At 42.9% G+C, this 15,216-nt stretch overlaps 1 protein-coding gene across 3 annotated transcripts in view; it reads left to right on the forward strand.

The window, feature by feature from the left end:
* The first annotated feature begins 484 nt into the window (after nt 1-484).
* The window catches only part of raph1b (Ras association (RalGDS/AF-6) and pleckstrin homology domains 1b), a 40,378-nt gene continuing 25,646 nt past the window's right edge, over nt 485-15,216 (forward strand). The window contains exons 1-2 of one of the 3 annotated variants that reach the window (XM_087835858.1): nt 485-776; nt 12,594-12,662. The gene's annotated coding sequence lies outside the window, so the exon portion shown is untranslated. Of the gene's footprint in view, nt 777-1,146; nt 1,287-12,593; nt 12,663-15,216 lie in introns of those variants that run through there. The other 2 variants (XM_087835860.1, XM_087835859.1) reach the window with 2 other exon arrangements.

Raw genomic sequence — 15,216 nt, forward strand, 5'->3', positions numbered from 1 at the left:
ACATCCAAATGGATAAAAATAATCCCCTAATCTGGAACATGCCCCCTATGTCTGATGGTGGTGGTCGTGGCGGCTTTAGGTGGGTACAATTAAATCGGTGCATTGTGGCCGCCTCAGACTTTTAGATGTTTCACCTGAATTTCTCTTCAGACGCACTGAAAAGCGTAATTATTTTATTTTTATTATTATTATTATTATTATTATTATTATTATTATTATTTAATAGCTCTTGAATGCTGATGTTGCCTTTACAATCTGTAAATAATAATACTTTAGTGACCGACCCTGGAAAAGCAAAACTGTATAGGCTGTCATTTTTAGTTATTTATTTTTAATTTAGGGGCAAATGATAACTTTACATTGACGAATTAAGCATAAAACCATGCTTATTGCCCAAACAGGGGAGTTGATCGTTTCTCCTTTCATCTGCCTTTTAGCTATGCCATTCTTCGTCATCTCTAATCCACAATATTCCCGGCAGATCCTGAAGGCAACGCTGGATCCTGGGCTGGACAGGAAACGACGGAGACGCGCAGCGTGTCTCCGGCTGAGAAGAATGGAAAAAGGGGATAGAGTAGTGGACTCTGTGTGTTCGTGTAGACGAGGTCAACGCATGGGAAAAAAGATGAGGATAATGGGCAGAATTTAAATAGATTTTATTTAAAAATAGATAAATACACATATCAGGAGTTTCCCCTCTCGCTGTGGACGTTTACTCCCATTGGAGCGCAGACCAGAGGAGAGGAGAGGAGCCTCTTTGTGAATCCTGTTTCACTGTAAGTGGATTTTTTTTCCCACCTCACTACTCTGGCATTTTAAAATTATATCCCCCTCCCCTTCCTTCACTTCTAACTTATTAACTTATACAGAGAAAATGTCAACCATGGTGGGAATAAAAAAACCTAAATGTCAGTTAATGTTTCCAGCCCATCCTTGACTGTATCCTCGGGGAAAGGGAACGGACACACTTCTTTAAAAGCTGAACCGCTAGATATTGGGAAAGAAGACATTCACTTGTGAATGCGTCGTTAGCTGTTTGTTAAAGTGTTTGTTGTGGTAGGGCGTTTGTTTGAATGGGAGGGGGGATGTTTGTGTGCCCCCCCTTTATGCGGCCATTGAACGCTGCTTTTCTTGGGGAGGAAGGGTGTGCGGCGTTTGCGCCGACTGGGAAAAGAGCCGCATTTTTTTTTTTTTAAATGGGAGTGCCAGCTGAACACGAGCCCGTTACTGGTGTGATGTTTTGTTGCCAAAGCTGAACCCTGCGCCTCTGTCGTGGACGTCTACAGGTATTTCCAGCCTCATTTTCATCCTCTGCCTTCAGCTGAACAGAAAGATGTGTGGCTAGTCTCCACCCTGTTTAGCGGGGAGGAGGCTACAATGGCCGATGGTATTGTCGCGCTAATGTTTTTATCTTATTTTTTTCCCTAATGAAATACGATAGTTTATATCCCTAAAACCAGGTAAAATGAGGGGGAGAGGTGTGTTATTGTTGCTGGTTTCAGCCTATTGTCGCCTGCCTCCCCACTGCAGCTCATGGGAACAGCTTTAATTCCCTTTGTTGGGTGACGCCGCCGGCAGCAGATTGGATAAAACATGCAGCCAGTTTGACCAGTGGCTATCGCCAGTTTTATGCTAGCATCCACCTTAGCTAGTGGACACCTTGGTGGGGGGTGAGGGGAAAAAAACTAGCACTGTTCGTGGAGTCTTAGTTGAAGTCTGTGGGAAAAGTTAAAGCTCAGACACATGTTGTGCTTACACTAATTTAGCTTCATAACAAGCCTTTTCGCACGCATGGCTTTAAATTTTTACTCTTACAATTAGCTTGCAGCCAGATGCTAATAGTGCAAAGATAATGAACCGGCGTTGACTGGGAAGGTTCAAAGGTCATTGGCAGAGGCTGGCTGGCAGACGTATGCCTTTTTCTTTTTTTTTTTTAAAAAAAAGCATGTTATTTATATTACCAAAGCCAATTGAGGACAGCTTTTTTCCCTTCATTTTTTTCTGAACACACAACAAAAACAAGCAGCATTTTTCTTTTCCAAAATGAGCCACTAAAGCAGCCCCCCGACAGTCTTTATTCCCCACAGTGGCTTTATAATAGACCGTTTGTGTCCTTAAGGCACGCCTGATTTGCATCCACAAAGCACTAGACTGGAAGTACTATTATTCCAGGCATTGAGACAGTGCAGCAACAATGCAGGCCGTTTGCTTACAGTGCAGTCAATGAGTTGAAAATAACTACTGGACTTCTGGTTTCTCGCTGTCAGGCACATGCCTTTAAGGATGGGGATTTTTGGCAGCAGACCAGAGTCAAATTTCACTCCCTTGTCATGTCAGTGACACAAAAGCAGTCCTGAAATGAATGATGTTCAAAACACATCTGGAAAACCCAGCATATTCCTTTGGGCACTTCAACTGAGGCTCTGTTTCCTGTTATGAATGTGCTTCTGGAGAACTTAATTATCAGCTGGTTATGTAAAATGGAAGGCCCAAAAGATATTTGTTCTGTTGTTTTGGATTTTTTGGGTGGCCAGCCACATTTCTTTTTATATAGCTGCAGCAAAAAACATGCACATCCTGCTTAATTCAGTGTCATTATTCATGTCAAAATCATAACTAAAAACAAAAGGTGTTCTAGTACAAAGGCTTGTGTCAAGAGAAAATTAATGCAAACTTTCATGTTGTACTATGAGATGGTAAACCTGCTTCCAAAAAGCAGTAATAAAAAAATAAAAACAAAAAAAAACACCAGTCGTGGATTAAATTTTAAACCATGTTTGAAGGTACTGTGTCATTCTACTATCCTTGTTTTAAAGCATTTTTTTCTTTAACTGCAGTGCAAGCTTTCTTTTTGGAGAAAAACAGGACATAGTGAGAGAGAAGGTTATATTTTAGAAAAACCATCAGCTTCCAACAAAAATATAGAACATAAAACACATTTTCTTATTGGTTCATGCTGTCTTGTTTTGCCAAAGATGAAGGGGGGGTGGGGGGGGGACCTCTTATGTTTTTCCCCTGCTGTCCCTCTGCTGCTTTTCAGCCTTTTTTATTTTCTGCTTGATTTCCCCAGGATATAGTTGATTAGATGGGAATAACAGTTGTCAAAGAAAATTCAGGCTTGAGGATTGATCTCCAGAGACGGGAAAGTTTTGAAAGCTATTCTTGGCGTGTATATGTGTGTGTTACCATCTCTTGCATGCTCGTCCATCTGTCTGTCAGCACTTTTCTGGCTCTGTCGTGCAAGCTGCGACTCATCCATCAATCCACCCGTGTCCCCGAGCAGGAAACTTCCCTGCACGAAAGCTCAAAGATGGTGTAAGTTTACCCAGGTTGTGTTACAGCCGCAGGTGTAAGTGGGTAATGGAGGGTCGGGCGGGGTGGATGCCACTTCAAACGTATCTTTCAGCTGACCCTGATGGAGAGCTGGAGGGGAAGACTGTAACCCGATGTAACCACGCCAGCAAGAGGCACCACTGCTCGGGTTGGACAGCCCAGAGTAAACTTGAAAAGGCCACCAGCTGCATCGGAGACTTGCCCAATGATCCCAGCAGGATGCCTTGTTGTGGGTGTGTTGCATTTGAGTGAATACGCAGAAGGAGAAAGTGTGTAGGTCTCATTCCACTTGGGTGTGTCCCCCCTCCTTGTTGCAGGCACGTGGGCTTAGCCTCTATAGGGCCTTGTTCTGGTAACATTTTGCTGACCTTTGGTGACAGCTGCCCCTTCCATTTGTAGACAAAGACAAATGGCTAGCCAGCCTGTCTGCAGCCTGCAAACACTCTGCTGTTCCAGATAGCAAGAGGCTGCGCCTGTTAGCCTTTATATAAATGTAGAGACTTGTGTCAGTGCTTTCTTTGGCTGGAAATCAACTGAGATTCTGATCATATTTTCTTATGTGACGATTGTTTTTTATTCTCTTACATGGAAATTGATTACAAAGCTTTGCATGCTTTAAAACAAACATAGACTCTTACTATTTCAAAGCTCAGCACTCAGCTGTTGTAGCCCACCTGTGCTACAGCAGCACATAGACAGTGCAGCCTGCTCCATGTATGCTGTACTACTGATTGGAGTAGGCAGAAGGAGGGCATCAGCCTCTCCTCCTGCTCTCCTCTCGGGCAGTGCGTGGTCTTGGTCCTCGTTCGGCAGCTCAAGTGCACAGACAAAATACACAGCTATAATTGACCTACAGTCGTATCTCTTTGCCATGTTAGGTCTTATCTGTGCTAATGGATGAGTGCAGTATCACGAGTATGCATTTTTAGTACGGGTCAGTTCTGGTGGGATTTCAGCTCTTAAAGGAAAAGCCCACTCTGAGGCGCTGAAACTGTTCCATCAATCACAAGTCAACGAAGCAGCAGCTTGATTTATCTAAACCGAGCTTTGTATTTGAACTGACAATGCCTTTTCTGAGGAAACACTTGGACCCCTTCACTTATTGAAGGGGGGGGGGGGGCTTCAGTAAGTCATGATGTGTTTTGCTTTGTAACTGTCGATGTGTTTGGCAAGACTGTGGCTGTTCTTGAGGCCAAAGCATGTCAGCGTGTGATGTTGACGAGTTTGTTGTAAATCCTGCATCAGATCTTTTTTCTCAAATGTTTTTTAATCTATATGGCAGATTTTAGATTTTTGAAACCATTGTTATTTTTAGCCAAGTGGGCAGTGGCCAGTTTCCTGGGATTGTTAAAAAAAGATTGCATTGCATTATTCGATAAGCAGGCAGATGCTTAATAATCAGATGAGGTTGCCAACTTTTGTTGTTTCAAAGGGCAAGTCACAGAGACCATGCTACTCTGGTTAGTCTATAACTACTTAGTCTTTATGGTCACAGAGCCTCTTTCCTGACCTATTTCATCTGCTCTGCTATGATACGTGTTTAGCTTTTTGAATCCTTCAGTCATTAATTGTCTCTTTGTTGTTGCCTCTTTTACTGTACAATTTGTTTAAGCAGCTTATGCAGCTATTAATCACTATGACTTTGACAATGGCAGGTGGCTGATTCTCACAGCTGGGTGGCTGGTCACGACCCCGCCTCCCCTCTTAACAGTACTGCAGATGGTTTATTTCACTGCTTTGTTAACTTTACGTTGCATTGTGTAATGGAGGGGGGGGGACCATTTGGGGTGGAGCTTGTTTGATATTTTTCACATTCTGCAACCGATTGCAACTTGTGGTGATTAAATGGTTGCCCAGAGCTTGAGGGTGTTGGACACGTGTATTGCTGTATTATCAGAAACAAATTGCTTGTAATTGCCAACTTGACACCATTCAACGACAGACTGATATCAGATCCATCTTACAGCAACATTTATGGCAGGTTTTAGTGAGAGAAATTCATCTTATTGATTAAAAGAGATATTGACAAAGTTTAACTTTGAGCACATATCTTGCAGTTTAAAAAAGACAATAAGTCACAATATATCTTACTTTAATACTCTCTGCAAAATGCTGTCACAAATATATTGTATCGGGAGTGAAGTAGTGTGATAATATCGTATCGTAGGGTGATTCCAAAGGCCACAACAGTCACGGGACTGTGTGATGGATGAGATGGCTGGTCTGTGTGGATGGACAGCCTTTAGAAGTTCATAATGCCTCTTAGACAAGAAGACAACAAAAAATGCTTCAGACGAGCGGGAGTAGTATGAATACTGTGCAAAGTGCAGACTTGGAGTGACGTATGATCTGTCTGCCTTAAAAATTACATATGGAAGGAGAAGGTGGATTTATTTCCTACTCAGTGCATGTGAAAGCAATTCACAATTTTGCAAGTGAATTAAATTAAACGGTCTAATCTTTTAGCAGCGGCCCCCGGCCATGATTTCTAGCCTGGGATAAACATCTGCAGAGCCATTCAGTGTTTCCTCTCTGCTCCCCGTCTGATCAGAGTTCACTTGGTTCTCATGAAGCCGTGACAGCAGCGTGCGTGTCCTCGTGGTCACGTGCATGCAGGCTTGATGTGTTTGTTTGCATTCTAGCTGATAACTGTTCAGCATAGATGTGGTTTGAGAGGTTTGAAGCGTCGCACGCAAATGCAAACAAATTTCATCTGCACTGTGTCCCTTCACCCAGCTGTGAAATGCCTTCCTTTTGGGCCTGAAATGTTTAGATTGCCTCTGTTTGGAGGAGCGCACGCCTGCTTGTACAGTTGTTTTCTAACCATCGACCTCCGGGTTACATACCAGGGAAATCCACTGAGGATCTGGGTTTATTTACCACTTGGAAAACACAAACAATATTGGCATTATAAGACTGTCAGAGCAAACCAAGGATGTAGTTACAGCAGATACAGTGTTCTTTCTTGGAGTCTCCTTTGGGAGGTAAAGGATGGCTTTGCATTGTGATGGAGTGTCAGATTTGTGTGTGTGGTTACAGTGGCAGTTGTGGTATGTCTGAAGCATTGGGAAAAAACAAAATCTTGCTGCAAATAGAAAATATATTCCAAACTCAGGCATGCACGCGATTTAATTTGTCATCCACTTGAGCTCCAAATAGTATTCTGCTCCAAACACACACTGTTAAAATCTGATAAGTTGGTTTCATATTAAAAGAAAATGCAAACTCGTTGCCTCAAAATTATTAAATAACAGCAACACCGCACACCCAAGGGAGACAGAGAGGCGGAAAGTTGAGATCTTGTTGCTTAATGATGTTTTAGTATAAAAGAACGTACTTTGCATTTACCAGGGGGCATGCATCAAATGACATTTAACTTTATTTAAATACAGCCCTGAATCATTTAAATATCTTAATTGAATTGAAGTTTATTTATAGACCACGTTTCACACACATGTGCTCACAAAGTGCTGTAGAATTAAAATAATAATTTAGGAATAATAACATTAAAATGTAACAGAAAATCAGAATAGAGTTGATAGCAATAAAAAACTTAAACGCATGTAGATTGATATCAGATGAGCAAGTAAAATGGTTTCTGAGCTTTGTGACATCGCGTGTTATCCTGCTAGAAGCAGCTGTAAGAAGATGAATGCACTGTGGTAATAAAGGGATGGACTTGGTCAGCAGCAACACTCAGGGAGGTTACGATGGTTAAATGATCCTCAGCTGCTACAGGGCCCCAACATGTGTGAAAAAAATATCCCCTACACCAATACACTGTCACCTTCAGTGTTTATGCCAAATTCTGACCCTATTGTCTGAGTGTCTCTGTAGAAATCAACTCATTCGACCAGGCTACGTTTTATTTCATTGTCCAGTTTTGGTGAGCCTGTGTAAACTGTAGCCTCAGTTTCCTGCTCTTAGCTGACAGGAGTGGCACCCAGTGTGCTCTTCTGTTGCTTTAGCCCATCTGCTTCAAAGCTGAACATGTTGTGAGTTTAGAGGCTCTTCTGCTTACCTTGATTATAGCAAGTGACATAAATTTTCAGCCAGAGAACTGGCACTCACTGGGTATTCGTTTTCAGTTTATGAAACATTCAGACTAGTCTGTGTGGGATCAACTATTGTGGTCAAACCCAGTTAAATTACCTTTCTTCCTCATTCTATTGCAGAGTTTTAACTTCAGCAGGGCATCTTCACCATGTCCACATGCCTAAATGCATCCAGCTGCTACCATGTGATTGGCCAATTAGCTATTTGCATTAACAAGCAGTTGAACAGGTTTACCTGACAAAGTGGTTGCATAGACTTAGAAATTGTCACTATGAATAGCTTAATTCGTTTTTAGAAAGTTTTGCAATATTTACATTTGGTGTTAAGAGACCATAAACTCAGGTTTTCTTCTGTTCCTGTGACCCATACACCGCACGAGTACAAGAACAATGGGTTTATAATAATTGTGAACATTTGGTGGCCTGTTGCTAAGCTGAACTCTCACAAACACTAAAATCGCAGTACAAATCCTAAGAAATCAAAGTCTAAACACAACATAAATAACATCATGATTACAGCACTACTAAATTATAAATTTAAAGTTAAACATTAACAGACTCTCAAGTCTCTGCTCTTGCAGAAGAGTTCTGTACAGTCAGGCAAAAGTTATTAAACAAAACATGTATTTACAGCTAAGCTGCTCAGTTTGTGGGCAAAAAGTTCACATAGGCATTAGTTAAGTGGAACCCACTAGTTTATATTAAGTAAGGATATTGTTTGCATTGCATACAGTAAAAGCAGAAACAGATGCACCCCTACATTATTGAAATGCTCCAACTCTTTCAAGTGTTTCTGTTCAAGCAGCAAACAAGCAGCGCAGCAAAAACTGGGGCTTAAAAGTCCTGCTTTACCATTAAATATGCACTGTAGCCTATTTTCCCTTCTCAGATGTTGTAGCTACACCCTCCTCCGTAATCATGAAAGTTGCCCCAGCTCATGTCTTTTTAGTAAGTAACTACTCTCTGCAAGTGGTACTTACAAAAGGACTGGAAAGCAGCCTGTCCTTGTCTCATTGCCACAGGGCTCACCACACATCCCCGTGACACTTACTTCACAATTATACAGGCTGCCAAAAAGACTTTGGGAAGTCAAAGAAACACCTGTGAGGAGAGAAGTAGCATATGGAGGAAGAAGACAGATGAGAGGGGTTCATGAGAACCTACAAAATATTGTTCAGTGGAGCTGATGTCATATGAAATACGACAGCCTGGAAACACTGAGGTCAGTCTTCCTATCCTCGCGTCCTTTGCCAATGTCTGGAAGTCACTTTTTCACAACGCTTGGCTTCAGTTTCTGCATTAGTGTACCGACTGATCTTGGCAGGCTGCTCCATTTTTTCCTCCTTTTTTTTTTTTGTGCGTGTTAACATCAGGGTTCATGTAGGACACTGAAGGAATCTAGAATTTCAGTTAGTAACTGCAGTGACCTACAACTACAGCGCAGTGAGTGAAAACAGCCGTGCTCTGTGCGGTAAAAGTGGATTGACACATTTTTCTGAGAGAATCCCCGGACGGTTAGTCAAACCTACAGGCTTAATCTGACAAAATAACGTGTGTGTGTGGGTGCTTGTGTGACTGCCTCTTGGCAAATCTCATTCACTAATACCCCGGCAGCTCAGCAAGGAAGCGCAAGCGCCTATTGACTGCATCTCTGGGTTAAGTTCGTGGCTGAGTAGCTTGCTAATCTCTCTCTGCTCCGTTGATCTTCACTCTCTAGAGAGTCCTGATTATTTTGACCCACGTGCCACACAGTCAACCATACTCGGTGTATGAGTCGAGAGCTGCCCCTGAGATTGTCACCGCAACATGCCTTTGGGGTGACAGGGAGGGTCACTGTCATGTTTGATTTGTCAGCTTCACCCCTCACTGCTTTTTGGTGATCCCCATCAAGAGATTATTCAGATGAAATGGTGTAAATAAGGAGTTAGATTTCAGGCTTTAAGCTGATCAGCTGTGATCAAGCTGTGCTAATGATGAAGTCTGAGAGCTCGACACACGGATTTGTTTGCACTTAAATGACAAGTGTGCCTTTGAAACAAAGGACCATTTTGATCCAGCTGTGCGCTAACACAAGAGGCATTTCATCATGTAATTCTGTATGTGTGTGAGTGTTACATTACATTTGCCAATAAACCCTGTCGGCAGCTAGCCAGCCGGTGGGACCTCCATCAGATCCCAGTGGCCATCGTGGGAACATTCCTGACGCAGCGTTATTCCATAATTCCCACCATGTGTGGTTTTTCCAGAGCCCAGTGCTCACTGCATGGGCCGTGGAGAATCCCACAGAGGAGAGGAGATCAGCTCCTTGTAATTGCAACCAGACTTGGCCGTGTGTGAGTGGGTATTGCTAAAGAAGCCTGTGAGTGATAGTAACCACTGGGAAAAGCTGCTAAGCAGAGCAGGTTGTGTTTCTAGCTTCAGTAGAGTCTTGGTGCCGTAATTTGAATAAAGATTTAGCTGTTTAAATAAAAAAAGTAAAATTAGGGACCCACATGGGTAGTATTTTAATATTAGAAAGCAGTCTTCCCAGCGCCCTGTACTGAGAGTAAAAGGGTGATATGAATAGAGTTTTGAAGGTAATTTGAGGGTTTTTTTTCTTTCCCAGCCTCAGCTGACATAAAAGTTGTAATTTTAGTCCTGACCCACTGAGGAGGTCATGCTGGCCTCTGCGCAAGAAGGAAAGCAGCTACTTCTCAGAATTGCACTTGACTTGGTATAACTGCATTGCATTGATCATTACTAATGCCTTCCCGGTGAGAATCGGCACTGGATCGAACCATGAAGGCAGCTGATTGATTGTTCATCTGCCCTCACAAGAACGCTCGGGGTCCTTATCTTGTTTTGAGATCAGATGAAGGTGTGTATCTATTCTGTGTCGCAACAGTTACATTTTATACAGTAAATCCATTTTCCAGAAAATAGCTTGTCATCCAACCCACACGAATGAGCCTAATGCTTAAAAAAAACAATTAATCTCTAGTTTGTATTGTGTCACCTTGACATTTTTTTTGTGAAGCTGAGATTAGGTGAGCTGATAGGTCAGCGTGTGATTATATGCCACTACAACCAGAGCAGATGGGGCCTGACTAGTGGGACACACAGCAAATTCTGGATACCAATGCAATGTATTAATCTTATGTTAAAGTTAATGTTTTTACACTGGATAGCGTGCTGCTGTGTAGTGGTGTTGTTTTGTCAACACCATTCAGACTTTGAACAGTCTGCTGCAGCTGTGTTTGTGTGTCAAAGTTTGTGTGTCAGAGCCAGATTGTTGCTCATGCTGGAGTCAAAGATTGTGGATTTGATATAGTTACCAAGAAGCGTAGTGCACATGTGTCATGCATTTATCCCTGCCCTCTAACTCATTCGCCCGCTTGCTCATTTCACCTACAACAATCTGAGTCTTTATTTCCTGCTGTGACATCATCACTCCATGCTCTCCAACTGCACTGCCCTTCTTCCCACTTCCTGGCCCGACAGGAAATGAGCCGCCCCAGAGGAGTGCTGCTAATCGGGGAAGTGTGGGTGGACAAGGACACACCTGTGTCCACTACACTGGACTCTGTGTTTCCCCTCAGTCTGGTGTTGAATGGGGCACCAAAGTAAAGCACATAAAAAATAATGAAAGAAAAACAAATCTGCTGATGTTGCTGACAGCGAGACACAGAGCACCTTTTTGGGGCAGTTGTGGGGGGTTTTTGTTTGGGGTTTTTTGTAGTGCCCAGTTAACAACTTGAGTTTCCAGTCAAAGGAAGACAGTGTTGCTTGGTAGTTACTAGTTTGTTTGTTGGGGGATTTCTTTGTTTGCTTTGTTTGTTTCCTCTTCCTCCTCCATACAGTGCATCTCCATCATAACTTGGTCATGTTTGTCTGTGCATGTGACGCAGGCCTGCCTTTGTTTTCAGCCGTGGAGCAGCTGCCCCACCGGCCGCCGCGCTGTTGTGACTGAAACAACTGTGTGTCCCCCCCCTGCAGCTGCACAGGCCCGTGTGTCACTGCCGCACCTGTTCAATGGCCCTGTGTTGACTGAGTGATATCACATGTCAACTGTGTGCAAATTACACAGAAATGGTGGGGGGAGGGTGATCTGTAATTTGAGCAGGCAATGTGTTTTTTTATTGTTTGTTTGTCTTTTTAAGATGCAAGTGTCAGTAATGCCGTGCATGTGCACAACGCACCCATGAGATCTTTCATCCCCTTTAACACTCTTCCCTTGTTACATGAAGTCTGTTTGCTGTGAAAACACACACACACAGTTACACAGGCCAGGTTTTTTCCTCTTTCTGTTTTTGCTCCCGGGAGGGGCCTCATGCTGTGGCTCAACAACAGTTGGTGCGTAGAAAAACGAAGGAACAGCTGAGACCAGCGGGAATAGCCATAACATCAGCTGCCGGCCTCTCTTTCTCTCTCTCTCACACACAGTAAATGCACACCAATATACAGCATTTATATTTCCTGTCTTGCTCAGCATGTTCTAACCTTATACTACCATTATTTTTCATTGTCAGATTATGATTCAACATCTAGATTGATTTTTAGATCTGAAAAAATGGGCTGGTGTGACTCAGCGGTGTTGCGAATGAAATGGTTAAAGCCTAGTCAGCGTTATCGTCGGTGACTGGTGAGTCACAGTCGGTGCACACCTAAGAGTTTTGACAAGGTTTCTACTCTGACTCATGCTGTGAAATGATTAGCCTGTGGCGGTTAGACATGCTTATTAGGTTTTAGCTGCACGCGTGCGTTCATGCGTGTGCTGGCGGGAAATGCTTTGTAGTAAAATGAAGGCGGCCTCCACAGCTCAAATGTCACATTGTTAATCTCGCCGTAATGATGGAGAGAGTTTATGATGGAGAGCGAACCGCACTTGATTGCTTTCAGAGCTTTATGATAAGTGTCTCGCTGGCCACGCGCGGCGTTTAAGTCTGTGCTTGGTTAAATCGCTCGCTCTCGAGCACCCTCCGGTTAATCCCCTGCATTCTTGTGACAGTGAAATCAGCCTGCTCGTCTCCAGCTGCTGGCAGCCGTGCCTCTCGATCCTCCTGCAGCGCCGTGAGAGCAATAGGAGGCGATCCACAAGTTTGGGGTTTCACTGACTAATAGCTTTCGATGAGGTGACCAAAAGCGGGGATTGTATTTTGCCATCGCAACTCAAAATGGGCACTAAATCATATCTAATGGATTTTCTTCTTCTCTTTGTTTCCACAGCCCCAGAGTGAAGTGGCAGTGTCATCTGACCTTTAACCTCAATAGAAAGAAGGAAAAGCCACTTCAGAGGTAAGACTTCCTGTAAAGCAGAGTGACTACTTTTTGTGGGTTATAAACTCTTGAGTGTAGGAAAAAGTTAAACTGTTATTGACGCTGCTGCCAGTAAGCTTTGCGAAACCTCTTTGCACACATCACGCACGCAGATTGTTGTTTTTTGTGTTGGTGTAGCAAACTCAAAGAGAAGTTCTATTTAAGGTGGTTTCAAATGCCTGTTTTATTGCAGTGCCCCTGACATGCATGTCTGGCGCACCATGTGCTCAAACCATCATATCGCCTGTCGTGTCACTGGTTTACAGTTTTTTCTAAGTTAACAGTGTGGAGTCATGTTTATTTCGCAAAGCTGGAGCAAGTGGGGGTGCACAGAGGGAGGCTTTGCCCTTCCTCGAAGCCTTGATTCAGAGGACCTTGAAAATCAAAGCCAAATCAAAGAGAAGTAAAGCCTCTGAGGATCTTGTCAGGGAGAGTCTTCCTCGCCGAAGGAGATAATTCCCGATTTAAGTGGAACCATGTGAGTCGAGCCGCGGCTGGGGTCTGTAGTAAGAGATGCTCCTCACAGTAAGCTTTTATTTCTCTCACTGTCGCAGATCTGTGTTGAATTTGCAATCTGTGGTCTCAAAAGTTTCCACTCTAATTTACACTGAAGATGTTGACTTTACTCTCCCGCCCCCACAGATCAAGTACTGTACTTATTTTCTGAAAAGTTGCACATATGCAAACCTATTTTTAGCTACTGTGTTAACCACACAGATGTTAGTAAACGCACAGATGACTACAGACATTCACACCTCTGATTTTTTTTCCATAACACACTGGAATAAAACAACAAGATCCAGGAAGTTTAAGAACAGCTTTGTAAGGGGGAAAAAAAGAAAAGCCGCTCTGCAAATATTACAGCTTGCTGGCTGCTATTTTCCAGACTGGTTTTTATTATTTTTGTTTATTGAAGTGATTCACAAAAACAAGCTAATTCAAATCTTCTGGTCCCAGTCTGGTTGGGTTATTGTTGGTTGCGAATGATTTTTGCTAGAGTGGGACGCAGGACAGAAACAATCTTCTCTTTGTTGATGCTGTTATTTGTACAGTAATGCCCTTTATCCACTCATGGCACTGTCTATTACCTGAAGCCCTTCCAAATTTAGTACCTAATGTGTTTTCCATTTGTTCCAGGATTGCATACAGTGTTCCTATTCATGTTTTTGTTTTGTTTTTTAAATCAGATGTGAAAAGAGAGGTCTGGTCAACGTATTTGAAAAATGAAAAAATGTCTAAACAAAAAAGAGAAAAATGTGAAGAGAGAAAGAGCCAGACACACAAATGTATGTGTGTGAGGGAGCTGGATATTTAAGAGGGCCCCTTGCAGAGATGCAGCCTGGGGCCTAAAGAAGGAAGTGTCCTCGCCCTGGAATTAAACTGTTCCAGGAAGTAGGGATGCTTTTGTGTCTGTCAGGGAGTGGTGACACAGTATGTGTCACTGTCTTGTGTTTAGAGTGGGGCTGCCTCTAAAGTTCACACTCAGCTGTCAGTTTCCTTCCAACATGTCCATCACGCGTTTTGGGGGCACGGTTAACGAGTGATTGTTCTGGGTCACGGTTGTCTTGGCAACGCCTTCGTGGAAGCACCGGATGTTCTTAAAAAGAAACGTCCTTGAAACAGTCTCTCCGACTTGTCCCAAAGACATGCAAGCTGCAGCCACGGAGACCTCTCGGAAATGAAAAAAATTATTTAAACGCGTGTGCGTTAATGACACAGCAGGAATGCAGGAGCTGGCGTGCCAGGAAGAGGGGTCTGTCTCATGAGAGGCAAACGCACACCAGCTGCAGGGGTTATGGACAGAAGCAAAGACCAAGAAGCAAAGACCAAGGGAGACATGGGAAATGTAGTAACGGAGGAAGTCATTCCCAGCTGCCAGTAGGGTGTGGGCATGCATATGTAGTTTTTTCTCAGCCTTCGTGCAGAGTGCATCACACATGGCTGGTTTGTGTGTCTGTGTGTGTTTTAGCATGTGGTGTTCGTGCAATTTGTTGCACCCACTGTGGGCTTTTTTTTTTTTTTATTCCCTAACAGGTGGCAGATGTAAACATACTGTTCAGCTTGACTGAGTAACCAAATGATAATGAAGAGGGAAAAATGATTGGCACTATAATGATTTCATTTGTCTACAGTGGATGATTTGATTATGGAAAAGTACTTGAATGAGGCTTTTGCATATATCCATTTTCATTTTGGAGCCTGGGGTTCTTTGGGGGCATCTGCATCTATTTTCATCAAAAATGGTCTGTTGTAGACAGCAGGCAATATGTTTGGGGTTTTTTTCCCTTTACTTCACCATAATGTTAATTTCTGGCTTTGTATTTTTGTTTTTTCACTCTACTTGAATAGTAGAACTCTAGAAGAAGAAACCAAGTGTTTAGAGCATTCTGAAGGCTGACATTTTGGCATTGATGGATAATCGGCCCATAATTAATTACATAAGTAAGAATTATTGTTATATTCTGCTGGACGGGCCTTAAAGAATACCTCTAGGATATAGTGTGGCATTAAAAACTCCTACTCTTGATGAGTT

Source organism: Neolamprologus brichardi, chromosome 23, assembly GCF_056152115.1.
Source record: "Neolamprologus brichardi isolate AB-2024 chromosome 23, ASM5615211v1, whole genome shotgun sequence".
Lineage (NCBI taxonomy): Eukaryota > Metazoa > Chordata > Actinopteri > Cichliformes > Cichlidae > Neolamprologus > Neolamprologus brichardi.